The 15,587-nt window shown below is 36.2% G+C and overlaps 1 pseudogene; it reads right to left on the bottom strand.

Annotated features, from left to right (window-relative positions):
* Nucleotides 1–5,915: 5,915 nt before the first annotated feature.
* On the bottom strand, nucleotides 5,916–7,048 carry LOC134206590 (uncharacterized; annotated as a pseudogene).
* Nucleotides 7,049–15,587: the final 8,539 nt, after the last annotated feature.

The following is a 15,587-nucleotide window of genomic DNA, read 5'->3' as shown; positions in this document are numbered from 1 at the left end:
CTTAGTTTCATAGGGGCGTAATTGTATAGATCGATTTCTTTTCGTCGGTGTTTTCTTTTTATTATTGTACCGGATTGCGCTAGTTTGTCAATGATTTAATGGCTTGGTGTGATGAAGGATGATTGTATCTAGTACCAGAATCAATAATCACGGTTGTAGCTTTTGAAACAATTGAGTTATCATCAAAATATGAAATCAATCAATACAGTTACGCCCCTATGAAACTAAGCGCGAGATTTATATTAATGGCTTTTCTCCTGATATCTTCACTGAAAATTTCCAAATTCATCATGGAACATTTTTGTTCTCTATGGAAGTTATATTATGCTGTCTGAGTATTCGTATACAACGAATCACGATGCTGGTTTAATTTTGTTTTGAAATCTTTTCGATATTACACGTGTTTACTACTTAAAACACACAAAAGTTTAAATATTTGTCTTGTCAAGTCAAATCTGGCAATGTTGAAAAGCCTCCGGTTGTATTCCCACTCATTTTCTTGTCAGCATTAATATTGGCAACATGTCATAAATATGCCACAAATGTTAATAACACCAGGCCCACCGTGTAGACTTGAAAATGGGGATAATTTATAACTACTTTGCAATCAGATTATTCGAAAAAAAAAAATGATCAAGGAAACGTTTTGAATTGATGATAGGTAGAAACGGGGACTGCTGTACCCACCGTTCCTTATTCAGGGATATATCAATGCAATGTACAATTTGAACGTCAGCCACTTCCAAATTTTTTTGTTAAATATCTTGGCTGTGCATATGCACAGCGTATGTTTCGAAATGGACAAATTGATATGAAATTTGCGAAAAAGAATCCACTTGTCTTGGATCCGTGTGTCGCTTGGCTGTGGATATACAATAGTAAAGCGCATGTGGAGATTGGACAAATCAAGCATCCGAAAGATATTCAATTTGCAAAAAAGAGAGCTAACCGCGGTGGAGGTTGGTACTCGGATTCTGATGGCTTTTCCGCAAACGTGACCTTTAAGTGGTCTTGTTGTGTAGGGGTTATCACGCCTATCTAGAGAGTAGGAGGTTGAGGGTTCGTGTCCCTCCAAGACACGTGGATTCTTTTTCGCAAATTTCATATCAATTTGTCCATTTCGAAACATACGCTGTGCATATGCACAGCCAAGATATTTAACAAAAAAATGGTTTTCGTACGGCCGAGTTGCCGAATAATATGCAATTAATTGCACTTCCAAATTGTTACTCAATTTCTAACCGAACCAGACTGTATACCGTAGCATACAGTAGCGAAAAACTGCATTTCCGAACAAAAATGATCAATTCGCGTGCATAAGCTCAAAACTCAAATGTTTTATTGATAGTACAGAGATTTCAAATGAAAAGCAGTAAATCAAAAATCAATATAAATGATAAATTTAGGCCGACACAAATTTAAAAAAAAAATTCTTCTCCTGTCCAATCTCGCTCAGGATTTATTTTCGGTCTGTCAATCATTTAGTTGATTGCAGCGTCGCACTCTAGATCAATGCACTATGGTCCAGGATACAGATTTACGCGGAAAGATGCATTTTACTCCAAAACTATATTTTTTAGAAAAAAACTGATATTCTACAAAATTGTTCGAAATAGTAAGGCCATTATTATGGTTCTACCGAAAAATAGGGTGGCCCATCATTAAAAAAAATTAGAAAATATTTTTTTTATTTCTCGGAATATTGACATGTTATGTTGTACAAAGTTGTAGCGTAGCTTATTCCAATCAATTTCGCTAAAAAAAAATTTTCTGTGGCTCTTAAGTTAGCTGATTTAGAGCAATTTTACCTAATTGGATTAGGGTGTACCTTGAAAAAACAGTATTTTTGATCTACTTTTTTTGTTTTAGATTTCTCGAAAAAGTCGTGTTCAGGTGACTTTTAGAGCTCAAAAAAATGCAACTTTACATGGGTAAATATGATCAATATCTTTTTCCGATCAAAAGTTAAAATCGTTTTTCTGTCAAAATTACATTTTTTTCATAAGTTGATATCTCCGGTTAGGGCAGACCAAAAAAATATTTTTACACGGCATTTGAAAGAGAAATTAATATTCTTTATTATGTCAAAAAATTGGGGATATGTTATTTTTTTATCTCAAGTTTTATCAATTTTACTAAAATCATGTTTTTTCAAATAAATTATTATAACTCGACAACGGAAGAGGATACAGACGATATTCTTATAGCAAAACACTCGTTTTGAAAAGCCCCAAAAGTCTTTAGAACATGACATTCGTGAGAAATGAAAACTAAAAAATCTACAGCTTTAACACTTTTTATAAGTTTTATCATTATCATCGTATTGCAAGATTTTCGAGAAAAGATGCATTTTCGGTCTGAAGCATACTTTTAAGAAACAAAGTTTGTTCTACAAAGTTGTTCTGGATACTTGGGCCCTTATTATAGAGTTACCAAAAAATAGGGTGAGCCATTTTATAAAAATGTGAAATTTTTATTTTTTTTATTTTGCGGAATATTGACATAAACTCTTCTACAAAGTTGTAGCACAGCTTTTTCAATCAACTTTGCTATATAAACTTTTTGTGTAGCTCTCAAGCTCACTAGTTTAGAGTAAATTTACTTACCAGGATTAGGGTGTCCCTTAAAAAACAATATTTATGATCTGCTCATTTCAATTTTTATTTTCCACGTATGTGTCTTTCTGAAGAATTTTGGGGCTTTTCAAAAGGCGTGTTTTGCTATAAGAATATCGTCTGTATCTTCTTCCGTTGTCGAGTTAAATCAATTTATTTGAAAAAACATGATTTTAGTAAAATTGGTTAAACTTGAGATAAAAAAATAACATATCCCCAATTTTTTGACACAATAAAGAATATTAATTTCTCTTTCAGATGCCGTGTGAATATATTTTTTTGGTCTGCCCTAACCGGAGATATCAACTTATGAAAAAAATGTAATTTTGACAGAAAAACGATTATAACTTTTTATCGGAAAAAGATATTGACCATATTTACCAATAAAAAGATGCATTTTTTTGAGCTCTAAAAGTCACCTGAAGACGACTTTTTCGAGAAATATAAAACAAAAAAAGTAGATAAAAAATACTGTTTTTTTGAAGTACACCCTAATCCAATTAGGTAAAATTGCTCTAAATCAGCCAAATTAAGAGCTACAGAAAAAGTTTTCTTAGCAAAATTGATTGGAATAAGCTGCGCTACAACTTTGTAGAACATAACATGTCAATATTCCGAGAAATAAAAAAAATATTTTCTATTTTTTTTTATATGATGAGCCACCCTATTTTTCGGTAGAACCATAATGATGGCCTTACTATTTCGAACAATTTTGTAGAACAAAATTTTTTTCTAAAAAATATAGTTTTGGCGTAAAATTCATCTTTCCGCGTAAATCTGTTTCCTGGACCATAGTGCAATGATTGGGAGTGCCATGAGATCGGACAAATCGACGTTTGAATCTTTGTTTTTTTAAATCTCTTATTTATTTTACAGGCTCATGCACCGTTAGGCATTACGAAGCCTAGTTTCTTTAAAATTTTGATTTACAATTTCTAATTACAACATAATTATGTTTTTCCAGAAACATTGTCCGAAAGACTGATGGTCTGGGCACACTGCTTTGTGCTAACTTTTTTATTTAAATTTGCTATTCGTTTTGATAGCCGCCTTTTGTTCGTTGAAATCCGATTGTTCGATGAAATCCGATTCAGTCGTTGAGCTAGATGCTGTTGCTTTGTCGTCGTCGTTACATCGTCGTTATTGTCTTCTGCTGCAGCAGGTACATACGGGGCAGAAGTAGATGGATTGGGATGATTTTTGTTCATCGGCGGGAATTGATGTCAGAGAATACTTTTTCGTTTGGTGGTGGTGGATCTGTTTGTGATGTTTCGATATTGTTCGGTACGGCAAAGTCCGAACATTTTTGTTGGGGATGAACAAGTTTAGAACATCGTTTACATGTTTTTGGCTGATTTGGATGAGTCACCAAGCAAACATCTTTTCCGAATGTGATGTACGACGGTATAGGTTGTTTAAGCCTCATCTGCAGCACTCGTACTCCGTTTGGAACGCCGAGGAAGTAGTGTTTCCAGCGCTCGCTTTGAATGGACATCACATCGCCAAACTTCCTCATGAATTCACCTACAGAGGCGTGAGGTGTGGAAGGAGGAAGATCGTGCACTCGCACAGTCACTGCCTCGCTATCCACATACACAGGAATCTTGAACCGTTTCTCGTTGCTGATGAAAACACGTTTTATATTATGCGCCTTTTCATAGCGCAGTGCCGTATCATTGTCCACCATTTCAATGTAAACACAATTTCGAGTGTTGTGGAGCTGGATACTTTTGACGTCTGCGAGATTCAACTTGATTTCGTTTTCCAGAAACTGATGGACTTTGGCAACATCAGGTCGTAGAGTAGAGTGGGGCAAGAGTGCGCGTGGGGTAAGAGTACGTTTTCGATTTTTTGTAGTTATAAAAAAAGATATACTAGCAGCACTGCTTCAGTTTGATAGGTACACAGATAGAAAAAGTTGTTGGAATTTACACGAAAGTAATGCACATAAAGGGAATGCCAGAAAGAGCGTAAATTTAAACGATATTATCGCCTGAATGTATGCGATTTCTATTGCAGTATGCTACATTTTATATGATGTATGCTATAGAAACTGACATAATGCTATAAAAATTGCATACATTTAGGGTGAACTTTTCGGAAAATATCCATGTGCGCCAGAAATAGTGTAATTTTCCATGCCTTTATTTTTTACGCGCTTCTTAGTTTTCATTAATTTTTTCTGTGTATTCTGACCAACTATTGTCATGTGTAATTGTAAACGATTTGAATAAACAACAAGGGAGATATGAAGATAGTTAATTTTCTGGTCATTTCGCTAAAAATAATTGTGTATCCGCAACTAGTGTTCCAATCAGGTGAACATTATATCATTTCGATAACCTATTGTATAGAGTACTTTGTGGTGCAGAACATTAATTCGGATGGTTTTCCAAGAAGTCAAAACCACTAACTGAATAAAGGTGGAACTGTGGGGTAAAAGTACGCAATGACGGGTGGGGCAAGAGTACGCATGTGAACCTTTAAGTAACCCGTATCTCCGGCCAAAATAAGACTACACCCAGGTTTTTTTTTACACGGTTTAGTTTTAGTCGTTTAAGACCTTCAGCGTCAATGAAACAATAAGTTAACCCCACGAAAAAAATCACAAAAAATCAAAGAAATTTCAGGGGGTATTTAAAAAGCTGTGAAAGTTTAGGTTGACTGAGAAATTAATGAATTTCAACCGTGTAAAAAAAAACCTGGGTGTAGTTCCACAGCGTAAAGGTCCACAACAAAGAACAAAAGGACAGAAATCGAAAATTATCACAAATTCTCCCTTTAAAGATAAGAAATTTGAGGATTTGAGGAAAGGACTGAAACGAAATAATAAAATTGTATTTGGTATTGTTTTACACCTCAACATAGTCCGAAAACACAATTCCATTTAAATGACAATCATTTAATCAAATGAAACATCCATAAGTTACGCAACGCTGAGCTTGGAGGAATGCGAGATGTATAACGATTCATGGAATTTGTAGATGATTCATACAAAAAGTGTAGGAGAGGTGATGAAATGGTCAAATTTTCCGTTACGTAATTTGTGATCTTTCTTTAGAGAAAATTCCTTTCTTGAAGCTACGGGAAACCTCATATATTTTTACCTCTGTAGTTTTTTTTTGAATATAATAAAAAACAAAGTTTTTTTCGTATGAAAGTTTATATTTCTAGGACCCCTCCTCCTTTCAGAGTTACGTAATCTTTAAACATTCTATAATATACTTTTAATAAACACCAATTGAATGTTATTTACTCTTATTTCTGTTAATATAAGTTTGGATCTTACTAGTTAAACGGTTGAAAATGAACTGATCGATTTATTAATTCCAAATTGAAATGAAACCTAGCCCTAGCTAATAACTGCTGATTAAGGAAATTATGGAATGCGGTCGTCGTGTTGCAATGCACTGGCCGTAGACTGCTGATGTAGGAATGGCCACGGTCGCATCCGTTCTACTTTGTGGTGTTGCCGGGTGGATAACTGCTGATACTCGCAATCTGGGGACCTGGGGTTGAACGTACTGCAAACTGGTGTGGTGTGATCGTCGTCGATGTTGTTGTTGTTGGCGTTATCGACGATGATGTGATGAATAAGCGATCGGAAATGGGTACTTCTCTGGAGATTAGGAAGGGTTCGATCTTAACTACTCCCCTTTTGAAGACGAATCGTCCTGATTCGCTGAACAGATTTCGGTTTCGCTTTGCCTTATCTTTGATTTGGTGTAAGACTCCGTGGATGTTCCTAGGTGAAGATTTATTTGCTTTCTTCTTTTGAAAATCCAAAGTAGGCCTGTAATGATACTTAAAAGAAAACATATTGTCGACATACTTAAGGATGTGTATGTCTGAAGTGTATGCTGGTTAGATAATGTTTCCATGTAATGCCTGTTTTTTATGTGGATTTCATCAATATCATCCCGGATCTCTAGGGTTTGTTCGTTGATGTGTAAACCATCTAATGGCATAACGAATGTCAGTTCAGTGTTGTAGGCTTCGATATTGGTGTACTGGGTGCCGTTTATTACCACTGAGCAATTGTGGAATTCTATTAAATATGTTCCAGATAGGTTCCGTTTTGTCAATCCACAGTTTGAATCGACTTCCAAATTTTGAATGTCAGTGATTACTATATGGTTGTCAGTAATCCTTTTAATCGCTTTGGGTTGATAATGATTTGTAAAAGTACAATTTGCAGAAAATCCTTTGAGTAAATTCGAATAGCAAGCGTCTCCAGTGACGTCTATCAGGTCGTTGATGTTACAAAGTTTCGTCTTATCGATGCGTCTGCATTCCTTCTCGATGAAGTATGTTTTGTTGCCATTATGCAAAGCAACACGAGCTGGAAGTTTCAAAATTTTACTGGAAATTGTAAGAGGCTCTAGCAGGAATTCTGTATAGGTAGAGTTATCTATTCTAGGAATTGAAACAATGAAAATTAATTTCGTTTTATTATAGGGTAAGACGGTATAATGCGCCCCACCTGGCCAAAACGCCCCACTTGGATTTCTAGAAAACTATAACTAACTAAGGGTCAAAATCAGTTGGTACCTATAAATATTTGTAAAACCATCATCCTATGTGAATATGGGAGTATTTTTGTATTACGTAATAAAAATAATAGAAAAATACAAAAAGTTATAGTTTTGATGTAACTTTCAATATTTGTTTGCTCAACTTTCTGGAGCAACTCTAGCATACTGTCCGCAAAACTTGCACTGGAGCACTCAGTTGGGCAACCAATTAACTTCTATCAGTGGTTAATGTGATATAAAATTGCTTCCATCTTCAAAAATGTAACGTTTTTAGAAAATATGTTTCTCTGGTCAATACGCCCCAGTGTAGGCAGGACGATATGCCCTTACCAACTGGACACAAGCGCGGCGAGCTTGCAGCAGTTGCTTCCAAATTATATGGAAACTATTGAAATGTATTTCAAACCTGATTAAATGGACTTATGTTGGTTTTTTAATGTTACGCGCATAAGGATTTGTAACCTTTTTATAATGGGATTGATAAAATACTAATGAAGGGCTTTGAAACGTCTTTGGCTAAGGTGGGGCGTATTGCCCAGGCACTTTTTAAAATCCATTTTTTCACGACTTTTCAAAAAAGCTTTATTACGTGTAATCTGTAATATTTTTATATGACTACTCCCGGGTAATACATTTGCGACTTCCTGGACTACCAAATAACACAAAGTTTGCATAGATAGCGTTGAAAAGTAAAAAGTTATCAAGGAGTTGCCTTAGGGGGGGCATATTATACCGTCTTACCCTAATATGCAGAGAGATCCAAAAATTCATATATTTGTTCTGTGCTAGTAGGCCTAATATTTTGTTGTTCTAGGATACCTGAAATGAATGCTAGTTCGTCTAATGATAATATTTGCTTGGGAATGATTTTTGTTCTAGCTAGCTGTATTGATTCGAAAATATTCTCAAGATGGGATTTTAATTGATCTAAGTTGTAGCTAATCTTTATGGTTTCTCTAAGAATTTTGAAGTTTCTACTTGTTTCTGCTTCTAGTCTAGCTGATATAATGTTTTTAGTTATTTGACTTTGTTGCAGGTTTAATTTGTTAATTACTGAATTAATTCTGTTCTGAAGTTGCAGGTTAATTTTAAATTGCTCATTGTTTTCGTTCGTTAGCATTCTATTATTAATCTGCAAATCAGATATAGTTTTTGAAATTTGTTCGAAATCATTGTGGTCCATGTTGCCAGTTATTTGTTTGATTCCTGTTCCAAGCAGATTGAATAATCCTCTTCTTTCTCTCTCAACTTCGGGCGTAGATCATTCAAAGTGCTCTGAGCAGTTTCAAATTTTGTTTCTAGAATTTCGACTACATCTGTGAAATTGGAAAAATTTCGTAGTCCTTGAATATTCTTGAACAGTTTTGTAAAGATAGGTTCATAGTTGTTTAATTCAATTATATGGAAAAGTTTATGATTGCCCTTCTTTATAAAACAGTTACCAGTTTCGATAGTGAGGAGACCAGGATTTTGTTTTAGATTAAGGATTCTGGATGTTTGTGGATAGGATGAATGGATGATGCAGATGAGCAGGAAGAGTGATGAAATTATCCGATTAGGTATCATCTAAAACGAGAATAAGAAAAAAAATGTGTTAAAATCGTAGCACTATTTTCGAATACGACGAAGTTTTTCTTTGTGCAACTTCCGTCTGGCGGTGTCCTTATACGTTTGTTTTCTATTGAATTGAACCTGTATTTTCTGAAATATATCTTTAGTTTTAGATTTCACTCCTTGTACTCTGTTATAAACAACTTGGCCTGGTTGCAACGTTGGGGCATCTTCTCTTTTCCTGTTGTGTTGTTCATTTTGCCGGATCTGAGTCCTCATTAGTTCTAGGACTGTTTCGTCGTAGACTTTGTTCCGAAGTTCGATGATCTTGTCCATGTCTAGTGGTCTTTCTTCTCCCTGTTTTAATCCAAAAATACTTCTCGGGGTTTCAGATTAGTTGCTGTGTGAATACTGTTGTTATATAAAGTACAGGCTGTTAGAATTTCTCTTTATTGGATAAATTCTCATATTTATGTTTATTAGAATTGAAGATTTCTGTAATTGTTGAGTGAAACCTTTCAACAATTCCATTAACCTGGCTATGATTTGAAGGGGTAAAATATTGTTCAATGTTAAGGTCGAAGAGTAATCCTCTTATCTCAACTGATTTTATTGCGGGTTCGTTATCCGACTCTATCATTTTCGGAGTTCCATGCATAGTGAAGTAAGTTAACATCGCCTTTCTGATGTGGGCAATACTTCTAGATTTTATCGGAATTAGAGCTCCAAATCTGGAAAGCTTGTCAACTACAGAAAGGAATAAATTCGGTTGTGCAATGTAAATGTCTATGTGCACTATGTCTAATGGTTGCTTTGGAATTGGGGTATTCTCTAAGCGAATTTTATACGGCCTTCGCTCATATTTTGCTTTGTTACAATGTTCACAAAGGAGTATGTATTGTCTAATTTTCCGTTTCATGTTTGGAAAGAAAAAACGCCTTTTTATTTCTTCGGTGTTCTCTCGAATGCCTCTATGAGCACATTCGTGAGTGTCTTCGATTATAACATTTTGATCTTCTGCTGTTTGTAGATCGACTAACAATTTCTGTGAAATGAAAATTTTGAATGTTTTACATCTACTAAAATAGTTTTTATAAACTATTTGAATAGATTGGATTACATTCTCAGGACACATTATACAATTAGACCGTCTAGGATCCATGTAATCTTTAAAAATTCGTATAAGTAGTGGGACCCCGAATGTTACTTTCGTTATGGTTCTTCGGTGCATACGAGGAAATATTTCCTCATATGTCTCGGATTCATTAGGACCAATTTTCAGAACGATTTGGTTATGGAAGAAATTTATCGGTTTCTCAGTGCATTTTATGAGTTCGGAGTCGTCTGTATCAGCCGAGTGAACTGATGCGTCATCCGAATCTGACTCGTCTTCATTAATGTTTAATTCTTGAGGTATCCTTGAAAGGGCATCAGCGACAACATTTTGTTTGCCGGGTCGATGTTTAATTTCAAAGTCATACTCAAGTAATTGAAGTCGCCACTTGACTAGCCTTGTATTTGGCGTTCTCAAATTTAGTGCATAGGTCAGTGGTTGATGATCTGTGAACAAGGTGAATCGTTTGCCATAGAGGTAAAGTCTGAAATATTGTGCTGCCCATACAATGGCCAACAACTCTTTTCAATCGCCGAATATCGCTCTTCGGTTTTGTCAATGTACGAGATGCATAAGCAACAGGCCTATCTTTCCTATGGGTCCTTGTGAAAGTACGGCCCCTAAGGCATAATTGCTGGCATCCGTAGTTAATATGAATGGTTGCTCTAAGTCAGGATATTGAAGAATGTCGCTCTGAGTTAGAAGCTTTTTACATAATTCGAATGTTTTCAAAACTGAAGGTGTGTGCTCTACTTTCTCGCCCTTCCTCAGCTGAGCAGTGAGGGGTTTGGTGATTTTCGCAAAATCACGAACGAATCTGCGGTAGTATCCTAAAATACCGAGAAAACTTTTCAGCTCTTTCTGGGTTTTTGGGATAGGCCAATTCTGAATAGCTTCAATCTTATCGGGATTTGGCTTAACACCATCACTTGTAACAATATGGCCTAGAAAAGCGACTTCTTTTTTCAGAAATTCACTTTTATCTAGTTGAATTTTCAAATTAACCTTTTCTAACGCAGTAAAAATTTTCGTTAGATTTTCGATATGTTCTTGTAGCGATACTGAGAAAATAATAATGTCATCCATATAGACGAGACAAATTTTCCCAATGAACTCCCGGAGTACGTGATCCATTACTCGCTGGAAGGTCGCTGGTGCGTTCTTCAGTCCGAATGGCATGCGTAGATATTCGTACAAGCCATGTTCTACTGAAAATGCTGTCTTTTTGATATCGTCTGGATGAACTTCAATCTGGTGAAAACCAGATGCTAAATCCAAGGTAGTGAAATATTGGCATTTCCCAAGTTTATCCAATATTTCAGTTATGTTTGGGAGTGGGTATTTGTCGCCTGTAGTCTTCTCGTTAAGTTTCCTATAGTCGACAACAAGACGCCACTTTTGTTGTCCCGAGGCATCCAATTTCTTTGGTACAATCCAGATTGGAGAGCACCAGGGAGATGTACTTGGACGAATAATGCCTTGAGATAGCATTTTGGATATTTGTTTCTGTACCTCTTCTTTGTGACAGTAGGGGTACCTATAGCTTTTAGAAAAACAGGAAGTTCATCCTTAGTTTCGATTTTGTGTTTAATTACATTGGTAAGCTGAGGTCATCGCCTTCTAAATAGAAAACGCTAGGGAATTTCGAAATTAAGCTAAACAGTTTTGTTTCTCCTCTTTGTTTAAATGATCCATTCGAAGTTGATCTCGTAGTCTAGGATCAATAGCAGTGTTTTCGAAAACATAACCTGGTTCATATTTTGTCGAATCTTTTCCGATTTCAAAATTATTCAGCTCTGAAAAAATAAGTCGATTAGAACTAATTTTAACAGGTACTTCACAACAATTTTTTACAAGTACTGTTGCCAGATTATTTTTGGAAGTATAGAGACCAGGAAGAACCATCACTTCTTCTGTTAAAGGAAGTGGGTGTTCGACGTAGAAATCTCCATTTGAAACATATGTCTTTAAGGGTAAGGTTATTTCTTGAAATGCCTTCAGATTCCAGTTAAATGAATCTGGATAATTTAGGAGCATTTGTATAGAAAACGTGGGAAATTTTAAAGTGTTTGATGATGTCAAAATTTCGGCTTTAAGGTCTCTGAGAGATTCATAGCCTATTAATCCATCGAAAATGAATGAAACTTCAAGGCATAGAATGTTAGAGGGTTTCAGTTTGAAAGACGTTCAAATCAATAGATTTATTGATTGTATGTTTCCCGTTGATATTATTAACCTTCGTAGGAATACATTTTTAAGTCTTTAGGTGGAATCTTTCCAGGGTTTATGTAGTTTTGTTGGCACCAGTGTCAACTAAGAACTTAAATTCGCCTAATTTTGTATCTATTTTTATGTATGGTAAAAAGTTATTTATACTTACGTGTTTTTGTTCTCGTCGGAATCCACTTGAAAATTTAGGTTATCAACCTCGGATTCCGGTGTGTCAGGAGCATTAACAGCATGAGAACTTTCGCCGTCTATTTGATCATCTACGTAATAATTTTGATCGTAATAAGGATCGTAAAATGTTTCAGGATAGTCGTTGTAATAATTGAATTGTCCATTCCAATTCATCTCATGGAAATTAGGCCTGTTCATGTAATTTAACCTTTGGCTCTTAAGGGATCTATCGATTTCCATTGGAGTTGGTAGTTGATTGGGATTTGAATTGGTTTGTGTAAAAAACTGAGGTTTATTTGGAATGCTATATTGAGATGGAACTCTTTGGAAACCATTGTTTTGGAAGTGTCTTTGAGCTCTCATAAATGGATTGGATGGAGCGGGAAGCGGTGGACGATTAGGAAATCCTGGGTTTGTATGTGTTTGGTGTAGGTAACTGGGATAAGTGAAGGAAGGTCTAATACTATTTGGTTTCGCTTGGAAAGGATTAAATTGACTGGTAATAAAAGGATTATTTGGAGGTGGGGGGGGTTGGAAACGATTGATTTGATAATTTCGAGGTTGGAATCTATTTCTTTGTGGAATAGGAGGTGGAGTAGGTTTCGGTTTATTGTAATGGAAGTTCCTTTCTTCCAGACATCTTCTAAGAGCATCTTTCAATGAAGTAGGGCATTGAGCCCTTATAACTTGCCCGATAGGCTCATTGAGGCCGGCCAAGAAAACCTTTAGACCCATGTCCTGATAAAATTGGTTTTAGCTGATCTCACATCTATATTCGGTTCGTTAAGGTTTAGTTGATTCACCATTAATGACAATGAAAATTGAATCTCCTTATAGAAATCTTCGATATCACTGTTCTTTTGTGTAAGTTTGAAGAGATCTTTGTTAAAGTAACCTCGTCTCTCTTATCACTGTAATGGGTTATAAGATTGGATTTTATGTCAATCCAATCTGTTCCTGTTCCGTAAAATTCGAGAACGTTATCCGCTTCTCCTATAATTTTCGACCGAATAGCGAGGAGCCACACAGTATGTGCCGGAGTACCTCTAACTCTGTCGATTTCCGGCATTAGATCGTCAATAGATCTAATGAAGGAGTGTAACTTTATAGGATTGCCATCAAATGCTGGCAAGATCCTCAAAATTTGCGGAGTTTGGAGTGCTTTCAAAGCACTATCCACTGGGTTTGCGATTGCAATATGAGCCGCAGCTACATTTTCTTCATGCGCAGCGATTTGTTGGTGTGCCGCGTGCGCTTCTAAATCAATGATGCGTTGGTCACGATGTTGCATTGCAGCAACTAGCTCTCGTACCTGGTTTTCGAGTTCGCTGATTTGACCATGAACCAAATCGCGATTATCGTCATATCTTTGAGCCATTATGATTTTGGAAGATTTTCAGAACACTTAAAACACAATTAACACAATGTTGTATAACGGTAATAGAATTATTCACTAAAATTACTATTATTATTCAATCACTATTCGATATTTTCAATATTTTGATGCAAAAATAATCACAATTTTACTTTTCACTGTTAAGATTATAAGCAAACTTAAAATTACTCACCGTTGTTCGATGTACCCTCGAACGGATGATTTGTTGAGAATTCCAAATGATGTCCGATGTTCCCTCGAACGGATGATTTGTTGGGAATTCCAAATGATGTCCGATGTTCCCTCGAATGGATGATTTGTTGATAATTCCAAATGATGTCCGATGTGTCCTCGAACTTTTATCCAATGTTCCTTCGTGTCCGATGTTCCCTCGGATGGAAGATTCGCTTTTGTCTGGAGAGGTAAACTGTTGTCCAGTGGGTTCGCACTTCACCACGGTAAGCCGCCGTCTTCGGTTTGAACACTATCACTTTTTGACTACACTTTACACCAGAACTACCGACTGCGCCAGTTTGGGTTCTTGTCACCCTGACTAAGTTTTAAAAAAAGATCTTACTAGTTAAACGGTTGAAAATGAACTGATCGATTTATTAATTCCAAATTGAAATGAAACCTAGCCCTAGCTAATAACTGCTGATTAAGGAAATTATGGAATGCGGTCGTCGTGTTGCAATGCACTGGCCGTAGACTGCTGATGTAGGAATGGCCACGGTCGCATCCGTTCTACTTTGTGGTGTTGCCGGGTGGATAACTGCTGATACTCGCAATCTGGGGACCTGGGGTTGAACGTACTGCAAACTGGTGTGGTGTGATCGTCGTCGATGTTGTTGTTGTTGGCGTTATCGACGATGATGTGATGAATAAGCGATCGGAAATGGGTACTTCTCTGGAGATTAGGAAGGGTTCGATCTTAACTTATATACTTAAAATACATGATCAGAAAAATGCGTACTCTTACCCCACCCGATGCGCACTCTTACCCCACCGGTGGGGTAAGTGTGCGTTTTGAACATGTCTTGTAATAAAGGATCTACTAAAGCGAATTACAATAATTTCAATATGTTTGCCACTGGGTAACATATCCAGCATTTTACATGCGGTAATGGCCAATTTAACAATTCAACTCACTTTTTGGTAGGATGCATTCGATTTGACGTTTGGCTTGTGTCGTATGACACCGCAGCGATCATCATCATCATGAATTCATCATTATGATGATGAAAACTTATCGTTTTTGTGTCATACGACACAAGCCAAACTTCAAACTGTGTCCACCCTACCAAAAACTGAGTTGGATTGTGGCAGCCATTAGCGCTCGTAAAATGCTGGATAGGAAGAGTATACGAATCGTCGACATTGATATGATATGGAGAATCTTGCTTCATAAGGGCTACATGATCGATTGAAAACTAAGTGCGTATTCTTGCCCCACTCTACTCTACTGGAAGAACGTTGAAATCCGCCACAAGAGTATTTTCCCGAACACTCATATTTTTACGTTACGAAGCACAGGAGCAAAGTAGCAACACGTCTTGTCAGAATGAGCAACGACTATCAACTGAATCTTTGTTTACAAAATCACATACGTCCTTTTGAATAAGTACCAGAGATATGGAAAGAAGAAGAAGAAAAGATAGATTTGTAACGGCCTTATTTAAAGGTAAAAAATCACAATTTTAATGACTTAAAAGCAATTCAAAGTTAATATGTTTCATTTATTAAGAATAGTTGTAATTCGTTGATGATACTTCACTTCAAAACGTAGACGTGCATTGTCGCTTCCGACCAAGTAAAGTACGAGCAAAAATTGAAATTCCCAATGTGTGCCATTAGTCAGAGAGTTTATAATATAGCAATACAATACTTACGAATAAAGATAAGTTACTGACTAACAAATTGACAAAACTCCGAATAGAAAGGCCTATTAATGTAGAACATATTCGTCCGTTACCCTTTCGTTAGCAGATCTTTGACCT

Source organism: Armigeres subalbatus, chromosome 1, assembly GCF_024139115.2.
Source record: "Armigeres subalbatus isolate Guangzhou_Male chromosome 1, GZ_Asu_2, whole genome shotgun sequence".
Taxonomy (NCBI): Eukaryota; Metazoa; Arthropoda; class Insecta; order Diptera; family Culicidae; genus Armigeres; species Armigeres subalbatus.
This window is presented reverse-complemented; position numbering and strand designations above follow the sequence as displayed.